Here is a 16,516-nt window from a genome sequence, read left to right on the forward strand (position 1 = left end):
CCTTCGTGGGTATCAAGCAAGTTTTCAAAGGAGCATCTTTATAACTTCGTAGACGGATTTGTGAAGAAGTAGGTCTCTCTTTTGAGGAAGATGAACAAGAGGAAGAGTTCATGATGATAATGCTTTGAGATCAAATCAGAGAACTAGGGTTTGAAGAGAGATGCAACGAAGTGAATGCACAAAATAGAGAGAAAGAGAGAAAAAAGAGGGAATGAAGATGAAGCGGGTTATTTAAAAGATTTAAAAAAAAGAAATCATTATGCATTTAATGAGAAATGACATTAGGAGAGAGAACACAGTAAATGAAATGATTTAATACAGTTACCTAGGTCGGCGTCTTTTCAACTGCACGCTTTGTACTAACCGTACAGACACGTGTTCACCATCAGATAATAGATGACAGCTGTAAATTTCAGAATAGACTTTACGCCTTCAGATTCTGATCACTGCTTCTGATTTGATCTACTTTCTCTTCTGGAAACACTCCTTCTGAAGTGTGCAATCTGAATAATCTTCTGATCCATTACTTCTGATATACACAGCTTTTGAAGGTTCACTTCTTTGTTCTGCAGCTTCTGATAAGACAAAACTGTATCTGCGGAAATTCTTAAGCTCTTTGTTTCATCAGAAACAAGTTTATCATCAAAACAGATGTTTATTGATTCGTCCACAATCAATGTTTCAATGTTGTATATTCTGTAGCATTTAGAGCATTCAGAATAATCAAGAATGAAACATCAATGCTTTAGAGACAAACAAAACAGATGGTTCCAAGACTAATAAACTATCTTTTCTGAATTCCTACAAACATAGTTTTTTTCAACAGATTTAAGAACCAGAACTTGGAAGACAATCTTTCTTCCCTTCAAGTGTTGAGACCAACTTGAATCCAGGTGACATGTCATGTTGATTTTTATCTTCCTTGTCGCCAAGAGAATCTGCAAAAGAAATAGTCTTTTTCTTTGGTACCCACATTTTCTTGGGTCCTTTCTTGTTAGATTTTCTCAAGTTCTGATTGAACCTAGGTTTAACATTGTAAGCAGAAGGAGGAACAGCATGATAATTTTTAATGTGAGTTTCATGATATTTCCTAGGTTGTGTCACATGCTTTTTGGTGTGTGTTAAGTGAAAACTTTGAGCATGTGAAGTGTGCCTAATATCATGGGAGTGGCCATACTTGAACTGATCATACAATGGCTTGTATGTGAGTTTCATTTCATCAACAGGTTCAAGTTTGTATGGGGTTTCACCCTCAAAGCCAATGCCTACTCTTTTGTTTCCAGACACAGCATATATCATAGAAGCTAGCTGACTTCTGCCAATACTTCTAGATAAGAACTTCCTGAAGCTTAAATCATATTCTTTCAGAATATGGTTTAGACTGGGAATGGATTTTTCTGAATCAGAGGGAGATCCAACATTATTGGATAATTTTAAAAGTTTTTCTTTTAATTCAGAATTTTCCAACTCAAGCTTCTTTGTTTCAAATTCAAATAGCTTTTTCAGCTTTTTGTATTTGAGACTAATCTGAGACTTGAGTTCCAGAAGTTCAGTTAGACCAGAAACTAACTCATCTCTAGTAAGTTCAGAAAATACCTCTTCAGAATCTGATTCTGATGTAGATTCTCATTCGTCATCTTCTGTCGCCATCAGCGCACAGTTGGCCTGCTCGTCTTCAGAGTCTGAATCATCTTCTGACTCATCCCAGGTTGCCATAAGACTTTTCTTCTTATGAAACTTCTTCTTGGGATTTTCCTTCTGAAGATTTGGACATTCATTCTTGTAGTGTCCAGGCTCATTGCATTCATAGCACATGACCTTCTTCTTGTCAAATCTTCTGTCATCAAAAGATTCTCCACGTTCAAATTTCTTTGAACTTCTGAAGCCTCTGAACTTCCTTTGCTTGGTCTTCCAGAGTTGATTTAGCCTTCTGGAGATTAAGGACAGTTCATCTTCTTCTTCAGATTCTGATTCTTCAGGATCTTCTTCTCTAGCCTGAAAAGCGTTAGTGCATTTCTTGATATTAGATTTTAATGCAATAGACTTACCTTTCTTTTGAGGCTCATTTGCGTCCAGCTCTATTTCATGACTTCTCAAGGCACTGATAAGCTCTTCCAGAGAAACTTCATTCAGATTCTTTGCAATCTTGAATGCAGTCACCATAGGACCCCATCTTCTGGGTAAGCTTCTGATGATCTTCTTTACATGATCAGCCTTGGTGTATCCCTTGTCAAGAACTCTCAATCCAGCAGTAAGAGTTTGAAATCTTGAAAACATCTTTTCAATGTCTTCATCATCCTCCATCTTGAAGGCTTCATACTTCTGGATTAAAGCTAGAGCTTTAGTCTCCTTGACTTGAGCATTTCCTTCATGAGTCATTTTCAAGGACTCATATATGTCATAGGCCGTTTCCCTGTTAGATATCTTCTCATACTCAGCATGAGAGATAGCATTCAGCAAAACAGTTCTGCATTTATGATGATTCCTGAAAAGCTTTTTCTGATCATCATCCATTTCTTGCCTTGTCAGCTTTACGCCTCTGGCATTTACAGGATGTTTGTAACCATCCATCAGAAGATCCCATAGATCACCATCTAGACCCAGAAAGTAACTTTCCAGTTTATCTTTCCAGTATTCAAAGTTTTCACCATCAAATACCGGCGGTCTAGTATAACCATTGTTACCGTTGTATTGCTCAGCAGAGCCAGATGTAGATGCAGATGTAGGTGTAGACTTTTCACTTTCATCCACCATCTTTTACTGAAGCGTTTTTCTCTTCCTGAATCTTTTCTAAACACGGTTAAGTGCTTGCACCTTAGAACCGGCGCTCTGATGCCAATTGAAGGATAGAAAAACACTTAGAAAGGGGGGGTTTGAATAAGTGTAGCTTTAAAACTTGACAGATAAAAATAAATTGCACAGTTATTTTTATCCTGGTTCGTTGTTAACTAAACTACTCCAGTCCACCCCCGCAGAGATGATTTACCTCAACTGAGGATTTAATCCACTAATCGCACGGATTACAATGGTTTTCCACTTAGTCAGCAACTAAGTCTTCCAGAGTCTTCTGATCACACACTGATCACTCCAGGAACAACTGCTTAGATACCCTCTAAGACTTTTCTAGAGTCTACTGATCAACACGATCACTCTAGTTACAATCTGCTTAGTTCACTCCTAAGACTTCCTAGAGTATTCTGATCCACACGATCACTCTAGTTCCTTACAACTTAATGTAATCAATTTCAAGAGTATTACAATTGCTTCTTAAAAGCGATAATCAATACTGTGATATTTCTCTTAACGTTTAAGCCTAATCTCACTAATATATTACAACAGCAATGTAGTGAGCTTTGATGAAGATGAAGATTCTGAGCTTTGGATTTGAACAGAGTTTCAGCAAGTTGAATAAGCGTTGTTTTGTTCAGGATCGTTAAAATCGTCTTAATCGTCAACCTTGCTTCTCATCAGAACTTCATATTTATAGGCGTTGGAGAAGATGACCGTTGAGTGCATTTAATGCTTTGCGTGTTCCGTACAGCATTGCATTTAATGTTATACGCTTTTGTCAACTACCTCGAGCCTTGTTCACGCTGTGTCTACTGACGTAGCCTTTAGTAGCTTTTAACGTTCCTTTTGTCAGTCAGCGTAGCTTGCCACTTGTACTTTCTTCTGATCTGATGTTTGTGAATACAACGTTTGAATATCATCAGAGTCAAACAGCTTGGTGCATAGCATCTTCTGATCTTCTGACCTTGAAGTGCTTCTGAGCGTGATACCATCTTCTGAGCTTCACTGCTTCTGATCTCACGTTCTTCTGATGCTTCCATAGACCCATGTTCTGATTCTGCTTCGACCATCTTCTGATGTCTTGCCAGACCATGTTCTGATGTTGCATGCTGAACCCTTGAGACAAAGCTTCTGAGCGCTGAATTATGTGTACTCTTTATATATTTCCTGAAAGGGAAATTGCATTGGATTAGAGTACCATATTATCTTAAGCAAAATTCATATTATTGTTATCATCAAAACTAAGATAATTGATCAGAACAAATCTTGTTCTAACAGAAGTGCCCCAGGGAATAGCCTTGTCATATGCTTCGATGTTTAGATTGAAGGGTGTGCCCCTGATCTCCAGGTCATGGAAGGTTATCCATAGTGTTCTATCCTTTGAATTTGAATTCTTCCCATGTCTGACATGCCCCTGTTTGAGATTGCTTTGAGATGTGCCCCAAGTCGATTGAACCTTAGGAAGACTGCCCCTAGTTAATAGGATGTTCGATTGTATGCCCCTGTGCTCCTTGAAATTTTTGCCCCTGTTTAGGAGAACCCCCTAGATGTGGTTCCCCCGACTCCAGGGTCTTTATTAGAAATGATCACCTTTGATTAACCCATTTCGAGATTTCCTCTATGCTAAGTGTATACTCGTAGATGGTGTTGTACTTTTTGAGAAGTAGCTCCAATGGAATGCGTATGCAAGTTTTGAAATCGAAGTCCGTTATGAATTAGGACTGGATGGTTTTGAAAAGAATGCTTGAAGAAGCATAGTGATTAGAAGTAGTTTTAACAAACATAGGAGTCAGTATAACAAATTCCTGCTTAATATGCTTTCGTAGTTAACCTTGCCTCAATTAGGACTTTTAAATGTTGTAACTTGGCCTGGTTCATGTTTTAAGAAACAATGGATATAAGGCTCAAAATTTTATTTATCCCACCCCTTTCTCCTTGATGTTCTCCAGATCCTAAAAATTCGCCTAATCCAATGGATGTGCTTTGTTTGCAAGAGAATCGTTTCAGTTTCGATGTTGAGCAGAAGCCTTAGTAGAGATCCAAACTTTGATGACATATGTTGTAAAGATCCAAGCATTGATGTGAAGCTTTGATGGTTTAGCAGTCACAAGATTATCCTTTGTATTTTGCCTTTGTTTTTATCCCTTATTTTTGCATGAGCTAATTCTTTTGAATTTGACCCATCGGGATGCCCCAATTTTGCCTAAGTCTTTTTGTTTCCTTTTATGGAATTTTCATTTTGACTTAGCGGGCGTTTTTTATTCTTGAAAGCTCCTTTTGAGATTGATTCTTGGATATTGCATGTTGTGACTGCTATGTTGATTTTGATTTGTAAGCTTCGCCTTTGATACTCCCTCGATCTTGAATGATGTAATGAGGAAGAAGGTGTTGTAAATGTTACCTCCATTGCTTCCTCAATCTTGGATGAATGCGAGGAAGAAGATATGCTTGAACCTTATGCTTGGATTGACTGATTCTCTTGGCAACCAAAATACATCATTGAATTAGTTGACATCTACCATGCCCCTGGTTAAAATCAAGGTTCTTTTGAAAAGTAGAAACAAACTCCAACTCCTGGCTCGAGGGGGTAACGAGGGATTAACATCCTTATATCTCCACTGTTTGGGAATGGAAACAATGCCTGTACATCTTCGGCTTGGTCTTACCTTGAAAGCATACGTTTAGCTGGACTTAGTCATTTGTATTCGTCATTCTCCCTCAAGTTTGTTAATAACCCTAAAAATAGGAGTGTGTGACTGGAAAGTCATAGTAGTGAGTGAATGAAATGAATGAATTGATTCCAAAACCTGCATGGTCATCCCATTAGAATTGCTAATCCGAAGGTACAGCTTTTATCCTGAGCGACACTTAGCGATTGTAGAGTTGAAATTGTGAGCACGGTAAACACCTATTGATCCTAGGGATAATCTCCTTTGTAGATCCACTGATCTTGTTTTACTCCTTAGCTCTTTAGAATTGTAGAAGTAAAAGGGTAACCTCGAATTCTTCTTTGGACATGTCAAACCTGTAGAGAATAAACCGTCAGCGGTGGGTTTTCGTCGTATCGGAACTTCATGAGCTTCCTTTGACTGAACCTCTTTTGCTTTTCCCAAGGATAGTATCACCTATAACCCTTTTTCCTTTGGTATGGGGTTGACATATGTCGCATTCCCTCCATCAGAGTCATGCACCTTTGCTCAGGGTATTGCCCCAATTGGACTGACCCTTACCCCAGGTTATCGTAGAGCATCCTTGAAAGTTTGATATGTTCTAAGATGAACCCCTTTATGACTAGATACATCTTGAGTGTATCTATGAGGGAACTCTTTGTTGAACTAATCATTGCTCGATGACAACCTTTATTATATTCATAATCGTGTTATGACAAGGCATGGACATGCGGCTGGCATGGCGAGAGGCATCTTTTTCTTTAGCAAGACTAAGATCTTTTATTCTCCTTGCTCCATAGTCTACGATCCTTTGATTTTTTTTTGAGTTTCCGGAAACCGGCTAGCACGGTTGGTATGGATGCGGGCGAAGATAGAAATGCAAATGAGAATGTATGAATGCATGAAAATGCCAATGCACGCGTAAGCGAGAGACTCCTTGTATTGTAACTCCGTGTATGCAGACGTGTAACATATGATCCTAGGGATGGCCTTAGAGGCGACATTAGACCCTCTTGGAATCTTTGCAGGATAAATGTTATGACACGCTAAAGGAAATCCCTTGGATTCGAGAGTATGCAGAAGATAGCGGCTAGTGACCGTTCAAGATAGTCACTAAATCTCATGGCCATCGAGAGGCCAATCAACGTGTACCAATGAATTTGTCCCTCGTGGGAAGGTTCTCTATGCGGAACACAACCTATCTAAGGACGATATGGACGAAGAGAAATCCCTACAGGCTAGGGATGTGATGTGTAAATGGAGATCCCAAACTCTATAAGTTAGAGGGTGCGCGGGAATAAGCATGGAGTGACCGTTCAGGACAGTCACTAGATTTCATAGCCATCGAGAGGCCAATCGAACGCATGCTAGTGAAGTTGTCCTTCGGGGAAGGACGTGTCATTGTGGAAACACGTGGATGTAACAGAAAATCCCTGTATGCTAGGGAGTACGTAGTAGCAAGCACGGGGTGACCGTTCACGACAATCACCGAATCGCATGGCCATCGAGAGGCCAATTGACGTGCGTTAATGGAAATGTCCTTCGTGGGAAGGACGCGTAGTTGTAAGAATACAAGGATATAAAAATAAAATCCCCACAGGCTAGGGGATGCATAGATGGTGATGTCTTCCGTGGGAAAGACACGGTCTTTTAGAAATTAGAGTCCCTACAGGCTAGGGACCACGTAGGGATACCTGCAAAATCCAAACGCATAGATATCCAAAGCAAATAAGTTGCAAACATATAACAAGCACATGAGCACGAAAGTCCTAGGTTCATAGGTTCGACGTAGGGGGCTCTAGGGAGCCAACCTTTTTATGGGAGTGTTCTAGAAGGTCTCATGGGGTCGTTCGTAGCCTCCGAGACTTTTTGTCTCTTCGGATTTTAGAACAACTCATTTTATCCATGAGGTTCGAATTTTTGCGGTAGGTTCCCGGAGAGATCAGCTAAGTATCCAGTCCAGCCCTCCACAAAGTCAAGCTTCGTTTCGGACCTTTCCAAATACCTAACCCACTCCGAGTGGAGTTATCAGTGAGACTCGTAAGGCGATTCATGTCCCCTTTTGGTCTCAAAGTTAACTCCCACACTTAAGGTTTAACAACAATTTTATATAACCCAACAGATATAGTAGGAAAAAATATATTCATTTAAATAAATATTTAATTAAATTGCGGTGATGAAATTGCGAAGGAAAATAAATAAATAAATAAATAAAATTTAAATATTTAAGAACTAACCTTGGAATCCGCCCGCTTGCAGTTTTGAGGATGCATTAAAGCAGCGATTATTTAAATAAATATATTTATTTAACTAACATAAATAGTTGGAAAGAATAAATGAATAAATAAAAATTTAAATATTTACAAAAATAAATAAACCCTAAAAATGGCTAATTAGCCAAACCCTGACAATTTCGCCAAAAACCTAAACCGTTTGCCACAAACCTAAACCTAAACCCTCTCAAGCCTTAGGAGCATAGTAATTCACTGTTAAGTGTCCCCAGCAGAGTCGCCAGCTGTAGCAACCTGCCCTAAAAATTAGCTTTTAGAGTCGCCACCTATTTTGAAGGGCGAATAGGAAACCCTACGCAGTATAGAGATCGGGGTAAGATACTATATTCAGGTCGAGGGAAGGTGTTAGGCACCCTCAACCCTTTCCTAAAGGCTAGTATTCAAAGATGAAGGTTTATGGCTAACTGTCAAGGTTTTATAGCTAAAGAATCGGATATGGGGAAAATTGAGATTTTTAGGAAGGGGACTCGCCTTGTTACCAAGTGCCTACGTATCTCCTTAGGGAGAATCAGAGTCAACGTAGTTCGGGCACAGGATTGTACGCCTTAGAATTGATTATAGAGATTGTGTGAAGTTGTTTTGAAATTGTTTTGAGGCTCTTCGAATTGCCTATCGCAGTTTGAATTTGATTTGAAAGGGCATTTTGAGTTGCCCAGGATAAAAATCCTGTAGTATCGTGGTTTAGTGTATTTTAGATGTTTCGGGCGTACAACCCTGATTTGGCACAATTAACCGCAATGATCAATAGGTTTGATCACCATAGTTAAAAGATTGGGGTTTTGCACCATTACCAATTCAAATCGATTGATTCGATTATCACTAATAATGAATTAACGTATGTTATTATTTTATGAATTTGTATTTTTATACTGTTACCTCTCATAACTGATTAATACGATTACAAATAATAACAAATTGATAAGGTATGCTAATCATCATAACCAATAAGATGGTTAAAACCATTTAGCAAAATAATGTTTATTTTAATTTATAGGATTTGATTAATTAAATTAATCGATTATTAACCATCGCGACCAATAAATTTAGTCGAAACGAATAATAAATTGAATCCTAATATTTTGCCAAGAGCCAATGGGATTGGGCGAACCCTAATGTAGTTGCAATTTTTATAGGGTTTTTGTGACTTAAAATTAAAAATAATTAAATGAATTAAATCGACATAGTCGAAACAATCGGAAAATCTAGTTCTAAACCCTAGTCATTCAACCTAACCCTAATTATAATCTAATCTTGACTAAATAAATAAATCCAATTAAATATAATTAATTAATATTCAATCTAAATAACTAAATAAAAATTAATAAAAATAAAATATGTAGAAGAACCTGGACCAGATCCTGTGTTGTGGGCTATTGAGTGTTCATGGTGCTCCTCCAACCTTGTGCGTTAGATCTGGACCTAGGTGCAATCCTGTGGCTGATTGGCGAGGGCGTATGATGAACCCTGGAGAAGCAATGCACTAGATCTGAGAGACAAATTCGTTAAAAAATAATATGTCTTACGCTGGGTTCGAACCCAGGTAATGATGGTGAGAAGCGTCCGCCTTTAGCCAATAAACCATGGACCAATTGCTGATATCATTTAACACGCTGTGAATTAAATATGAAATTTGTTGACTACATTCAAACAGCAGAAACGCGCGGACAGTGGCTGCACTTCGTCTTCTCCGCGACAACGTTCTTCATCCCTATCCCCTCTTTCCGAAACGCGGTCAATAAATGGAAAATAACGCCATGGTTCGACTTAAATTATCCTTCCGAACGTGATAGTACCCTTCACATTGTCCAATTTTGCTTCTATGAACGAATCCCAATTTCCACCTTCTAAACCCTAACAATGGTGGAATCTTATATATGCAACCAAACCTCAATTAAACATCCAGAAAGCTTCGAATCGTCCATACAAATTCAATGGTGTAGTCAAAATTTATTTAGAACGTGTAATCTGGCATAACCGAATCCACCAAAAGTTCGGCGAAAACGTGATGCGTTGGTCCCGGTTCTTGATGCTTCTGGGCTTGATAATGATTGGGATCTCTTCAAGAGATCCTTGGGAACACATTTGAATCCTTAGAACTCCTTGACTTTCCCTGCAACAAATGAAAAAAAAATCAGTTTTCCTTCCTTTTTTCGAATTCGGCCACAGCTTTGTGGAGGCCAAAAAAAACTCCCCTCTGTCTGCAATTGTTCTTGGTTTATATATCACTGCATTAGGTCAACCAAAATGGCAAGAATTGATCATTGAGTGTGATTGAAAATTAATTAGAAATCTCATATAAACCTTCTCATTTTGGCCCATGTTGATTCTCCAATGAATCTCACGAATTCCCTGCAGAAAATGTTGTGTCCCATGTTTTTTTTCCTTTTTGGATTTCATTCACACTTCTTAATATTTATTTGGTAATTAAATGAATAAAAACCTAAATAAATAAACAAAATATCATGTATTATTTATTTGGTAATTAAATGAATAATAACCTAAATAAATAAACAAAAATATTATGAAGTCATGGAATGGTCCTTAAGGTTTTTTTTTTTAATAAAATCGTAAGTATACTCGAATTTAAATCGTGGGTCACATGTCTTTTCAAAACTTAAGTTTCACCATTTTGCTCTCTTTTGAACTTTTACCGAATTTATAAGAGAGCGGGTTTGACAATAGAAATGTCAAACCCCATGACTCTTAATTTTGGCTTTTGATGAATTGAAAGACGCAGATTTGATCGGGCAAATTTTGGGGTATGACAGCTGCCCCTGTTCAATCTTCTTAAACCTGAAGAGTCGGATAGGCACGTCTGCCTATCGTGATCTAAAGGTAGAAGATGATTGAACACTGAAAATGCCCTGAAATTTGCTTTTGTCGGGAAGAAGTTCTGTGGGGGATGGGCTTAGAGATGCCACCCAAGATAAATACCCTCCTTCAGAATGTGAAGCAGATGCTTTCTGGAAGGAACCACTTGCTTTGATTGTAGTACGGCCTAAAAAGGCAACCTGAATTTTATGCAATGTTATGATGCATGCGATGTATGATGCAGTGGGCCTCTCAAAATAAATGAGAGCGATGTATGCATATGCATTATGTATGAATGAAGTATGTTAGTTGAATGATGCATGATTGTTAGTTGAGATGTGTTAGTAGCTTTGAAAAGAAAGATAGAACCTTTGCTTGTTGTTGATGAAATTTTGGGGAACATCACTGCCGAGGGACTAACGTGATAAACCCAGTTGAGGAATCGTTTGAAAAATCTTGTATGCCTGGAAAAGCTCCTAGAAAGGATGGAATACGTCTTGAAGAAGACTTCCTGGAAAGGTTCCTGAAAAGGAATAGCGAGGACCTTTTGTTGGTTGTGTAATTGGCTTGCTATGGTCAGCAAGCTTCCGCAGCTTGTGAACCCCCACTTACTATAGTTCTAGTAAGTTTCCGTAGTTTGTGAACCCCCACTTACTATAGTTCTAGTAAGTTTCCGTAGTTTGTGAACCCCCACTTACTATAGTTCTAGTAAGTTTCCGTAGTTTGTGAACCCCCAGTTACTGTAGTTCTAGTAAGTTTCCGTAGTTTGTGAACCCCCACTTACTATAGTTCTAGTAAGTTTCCGTAGTTTGTGAACCCCCACTTACTATAGTCCTAGTAAGTTTCCGTAGTTTGTGAACCCCAACTTACTATAGTTCTAGTAAGTTTCCGCAGTTTGTGAACCCCCACTTACTATAGTTCTAGTAAGTTTCCGTAGTTTGTGAACCCCAACTTACTATAGTTCTAGTAAGTTTCCGCAGTTTGTGGACCCCAATAGGATTGCTTGCTATAGTTCTAGCAAGTTCACCTGCACCAACAGGGTTATCTGCGAGCGTTATCGCAGAATTTACCTGTACCACCATGGTTATCTGCGAGTGTTATCGCAGAATTTACCTGTACCATTTTAGGCTAATTTGCTATGCTCATAGCAACTTCGCCTGCACCAAAGGAATTACTTGCCATGGTTCTGACAAGTGTACCTGCATAAGAGTGATCGCCTGCTATAGTTCTAGCGAACTTACCTACATGAAAAAGATTCACCTGTTTTGGAGACTCACGACTATAGGGTCGGCGAAAATACACCTTTCACAACACGAGGGTTGGAGACTAGGCTTTTGTAGTGTGATTTGGATTTTGATGTAATAGTCAAACGGGAACTGACTACCAGACGGGAACTGGATTTAATGATTTTCCAGGACGAGAACTGGACTTTGAACTGGTTTGGATTGCCAATAAAAATTGGGCTTTTGTGATATGTATATGCTAATGCTAATGCGTATGCATGTATGCTAATGCTGATGCAATCCCATGGTTTTATCTCCTCAAACCCATTGAACTTGTTTATTCCATGCTTGCACTTATACCCTGACTACGCTTATGCTGGCTTTGTAATGTTTATGTATGCTTATGCTTATGCATATGTTTGGTTGACGTAATGAGTGGAACGAAGTAATGTCTTCTGTAAGATTACCTGAAAAGGTCTTTTTGGAATGGAAGTGAATGTTTGTCTTAAAGAAGACTATCTGAAATGATTTATCGAAATGGTAGCAATTTGTCTTAGAGAAAACCACCTGTAAAGGCTCTTAGAGTAGATAGAAATTTGTCTTTAAAGAAGATCGCCTGAAAAAGTTCTTAGCAAGGAATGAAGAATGTCTTTAAAGACGACTACCTGAAAAGGTTGAAAGATGTCTTGAAGAAGACTACCTGAAGAGGTTCCTGAGAGGGATGATGGATTGTTTTTGAAAAAGACTACTTGAAAAGGTACTTAGGACAAGAATGTCTCGAAGAAGACTACCTAAACAGGTGCTTAGAAGAAGGATGTCTTGAAGAAGACTACCTCAAAAGGTACTTGGAAAAAGAAATGTCTAAAAAAGACTACCTGAAAAGGTGCTTAGAAAAAGAATGTCTTGAAGAAGACTACCTCAAGAGGTACTTAGAAAGATAATGTCCTGAAGAAGACTGCCTGAAAAGGAACTTAGAAAAGAAATGTCTTGAAAAAAGACTACCTAAAGAGGTTCTTGGAAATGGTGATAATTTGTCTTGCATAAGACAGCTTGAGGAAACTCCTAGAAAGGATCGTGAGATTCGTCTTAAAGAAGACCACATAAAGAGTTATGGTGTAATGTATCAACCAATGTATGTAATGCGTGATTTGTATGTATTTGTGTGATGCTCCAATGGTAGGTTATTAATAACCAAAGCGTATATAGTTCGCTGGAGTTGCAGGTCTGTTTGCTAGGATGGGGTGTGATGCTAGCGCGATTTCCCAATACCTGTTTTGTTTGAGCTCGGAAGATCGTAGTTAGGAGAAAGATTTGTTCGATGTTGTAAAGTGCGAGAACGCCTTTTTCCTTTTGTTGTGTGTCTTGCGGATTTGATATCCATTGCCCCAGTATTTTCATGGAGAAATATGCTTATGAAGGAAGTGCCCCAGGGAATAGCCTTGTCATATGCTTCGATGTTTTGATTGAAGGGTGTGCCCCTGATCTCCAGGTCATGGAAGGTTATCCATAGTGTTCTATCCTTTGAATTTGAATTCTTCCCATGTCTGACATGCCCCTGTTTGAGATTGCTTTGAGATGTGCCCCAAGTCGATTGAACCTTAGGAAGACTGCCCCTAGTTAATAGGATGTTCGATTGTATGCCCCTGTGCTCCTTGAAATTTTTGCCCCTGTTTAGGAGAACCCCCTAGATGTGGTTCCCCCGACTCCAGGGTCTTTATTAGAAATGATCACCTTTGATTAACCCATTTCGAGATTTCCTCGATGCTAAGTGTATACTCGTAGATGGTGTTGTACTTTTTGAGAAGTAGCTCCAATGGAATGCGTATGCAAGTTTTGAAATCGAAGTCCGTTATGAATTAGGACTGGATGGTTTTGAAAAGAATGCTTGAAGAAGCATAGTGATTAGAAGTAGTTTTAACAAACATAGGAGTCAGTATAACAAATTCCTGCTTAATATGCTTTCGTAGTTAACCTTGCCTCAATTAGGACTTTTAAATGTTGTAACTTGGCCTGGTTCATGTTTTAAGAAACAATGGATATAAGGCTCAAAATTTTATTTATCCCACCCCTTTCTCCTTGATGTTCTCCAGATCCTAAAAATTCGCCTAATCCAATGGATGTGCTTTGTTTGCAAGAGAATCGTTTCAGTTTCGATGTTGATGTCGCGGGCGAAAAACCGTTTTTGTTCCTCTTTTTTGTGGATGAGACACCTGATGCCTTCTTTGGGCTCGAGTGCTCAAAAAAAATGATTTTTCTTTTGTACCGACCAAACTTTTTATTGTTTCCAAAGTAGGAAAAGGAAAAAAGCTGCAATAACCTAAAAAGTGGGGGAGAGATTCCGGGTAAGAGGGTTGGTTATACGAAGGGAAGGTATTAGCACCCAACGTATCTATAGTACTCTATAGGTTTCTTTGTTTTGTTTATTCCATTCTTGTTGTGGTGGAGGTTCTTGTGAAATAGGTGGGACCTAAGGTGTTTGTTTGATTATGCTCGCAAAGATCATCGCGATCCTCTGCATACATATCCCTTAGAGGGAATCAGAGCATCTGTAGCTCGGGGTCTACGGGTGCTAAGGTTTGAATGGTTTTTTTTGTTTTGTTTTGCTCGCCAAGGATCGACCTTGTGCCTACGTATTCTCAAAGGGATGTTGAGAAAGTCAGAGCAATCGTAGTTCCCACTTATGCTAGTGGAAGCAAAGGAAAATAGACAAATGTCATCTAAATGTTCGATGTATCTAATCTATATCATCACATACATCTGTTTGATTTTTGTTTGAAAATCTTTTCATTATAAGCCCGGGGCCATGCCACTTAGGGTGCTTAGAATGATAAAGATGTTTGTGTGTTTAACCAGCCTTGTGGCAAAAGTTTCAATGAAGTCAGCCTTGTGACAAAAACTTTGATTAATCAGCCAGCCTTGTGGCAAAAGTTTCAATGAAGTCAGCCTTGTGACAAAAACTTTGATTAATCATCCAGTACGGTGGTAAAACAGTTTGATTGATTAGCCAGCCTTGTGGCAAAAAAGTTTGATTGATTGATTGATTGATTGTTTGTGATGATATAGAAGAGATACTCCTAGCATAGAGATGAAAAATGTCTAATCTCCTAGGGTATTTGATTTGGATATTGGGGGATGCTTATAAGAAGCCCGTGGGTCCTTGTACGAAGCCCAAGAGGAGGCTATCCGAGGGTCCTTGCATTGTAAGCCCAAGAGGAGGCTATGGGAGGGACAATCCAGGGTCCTTGCATTGTAAGCCCAAGAGGAGGCTATGGGAGGGTCACTCGTTTGTACAAAGCCCAAGGGGAGGCATGGTATAGTTGGTTTGAGCTCTTAGAGCGATTTCACCGGGAAACCATACTCTATGTCCTAACCTAAACTAGGGGAGATTCTTTGCACGAAGCCCAATAGGAGGCTATGGGGAACCTAGTGTTGTACTAAGTTAAACAAGCATATATAACACAAACACACATATGAACAAGTACGAACAAATATGCACAAGTACATGAACAAATATGAACAGTTATACATATATGACAAAGTGTGTGTATATAATGGAGTTTATGAAGGAAATATACCTGTAAGCATGATCCATTTGTATACACAGGGCTCGGGACTCATACTCGGGGAGAGGTCCACTTGAATTTATTCAAAGCTATGTAAACAGGTATTCACAAAGGGGCTTGGGACTTATACCTACATGGAGGCCCATGGTATTTTTGGGAAGATTTAAAGAAAACCTTCATTTTTGGTTTGTTATTCAAAGTTAAAAATTAAACTGATCGAGGTATGTACAAAAAGGTGTATGTATAAAAAGGCGTACAATGAAATACCTAATTTCATGTACGGGAATGGGACTTATACCTATGTGGAGGCCCATGTTTTATTTTATAAAACATGGTGGATGATTTTATTTACAGACGCGTCATTTGAAAAACCGTTTGAAAGTTTGTTTTGAAAGAGTTTTCTGTACAAAGAAAAACTGTAAAAAAAAGAGGAAAGGGACTTATACTCTCTAATATTCGAGAGGCCCACATCGCTTTGAAAATCAATTGATCAATTAAAAAGATTTAATCAATAGTTTTCTTTGAAAATCAAAAAGAAATGGTTTATCGTTTTTGAAAAGAATCGCGATCGCTCGTTTTAAAACGATTTGAATCAAAAGATCATCCTCAATTAACACTTAGATAATTAGGATTTGCTTCAAAAAATATTTACAAGTTACTAAGTTTGAAAATCAAATGAAAAATAGTATTTAAAAGTATTAAAATTACTTAAAAAACAAGTCATTTTAAAACTATTTAAAAAAGTATCAAATAAATATTTTTTGATGATTTTTTTTTATATTCTTAAAATATATATATTAAACAAAGAGTATGCAAAAAATGAAGTGAAAAAAATGAATTTTGATTGGTTAAATTAATTGGTGAAGTTGTTATTCACACGCTTCCATTTAATTATATTTGAAAACAAACATTTGAATTTTTCAAACCAAAAAACGCGCCAAGAACACATCTTCAACTGATTTTTGAAAATCTTTGAAACTGGATTGTTTTGATCAAGTAGATAGTCTATCTTGCTCGGTTTTGGACGAGGAACACAATGGTATCATTTAATTGCATTTATTTTCACTCTAAGATCATTGGTTTTCTGATGAACACGAAGAACCCTAATCTTATGATTCAATCTAAAATTGTGTATAATTGATGAATTGTGAAATTGATTGAGGGCTATT

The sequence above is a fragment of the Vicia villosa genome, linkage group LG5 (genome assembly GCF_029867415.1).
Source record: "Vicia villosa cultivar HV-30 ecotype Madison, WI linkage group LG5, Vvil1.0, whole genome shotgun sequence".
In the NCBI taxonomy this organism is placed as follows: domain Eukaryota; kingdom Viridiplantae; phylum Streptophyta; class Magnoliopsida; order Fabales; family Fabaceae; genus Vicia; species Vicia villosa.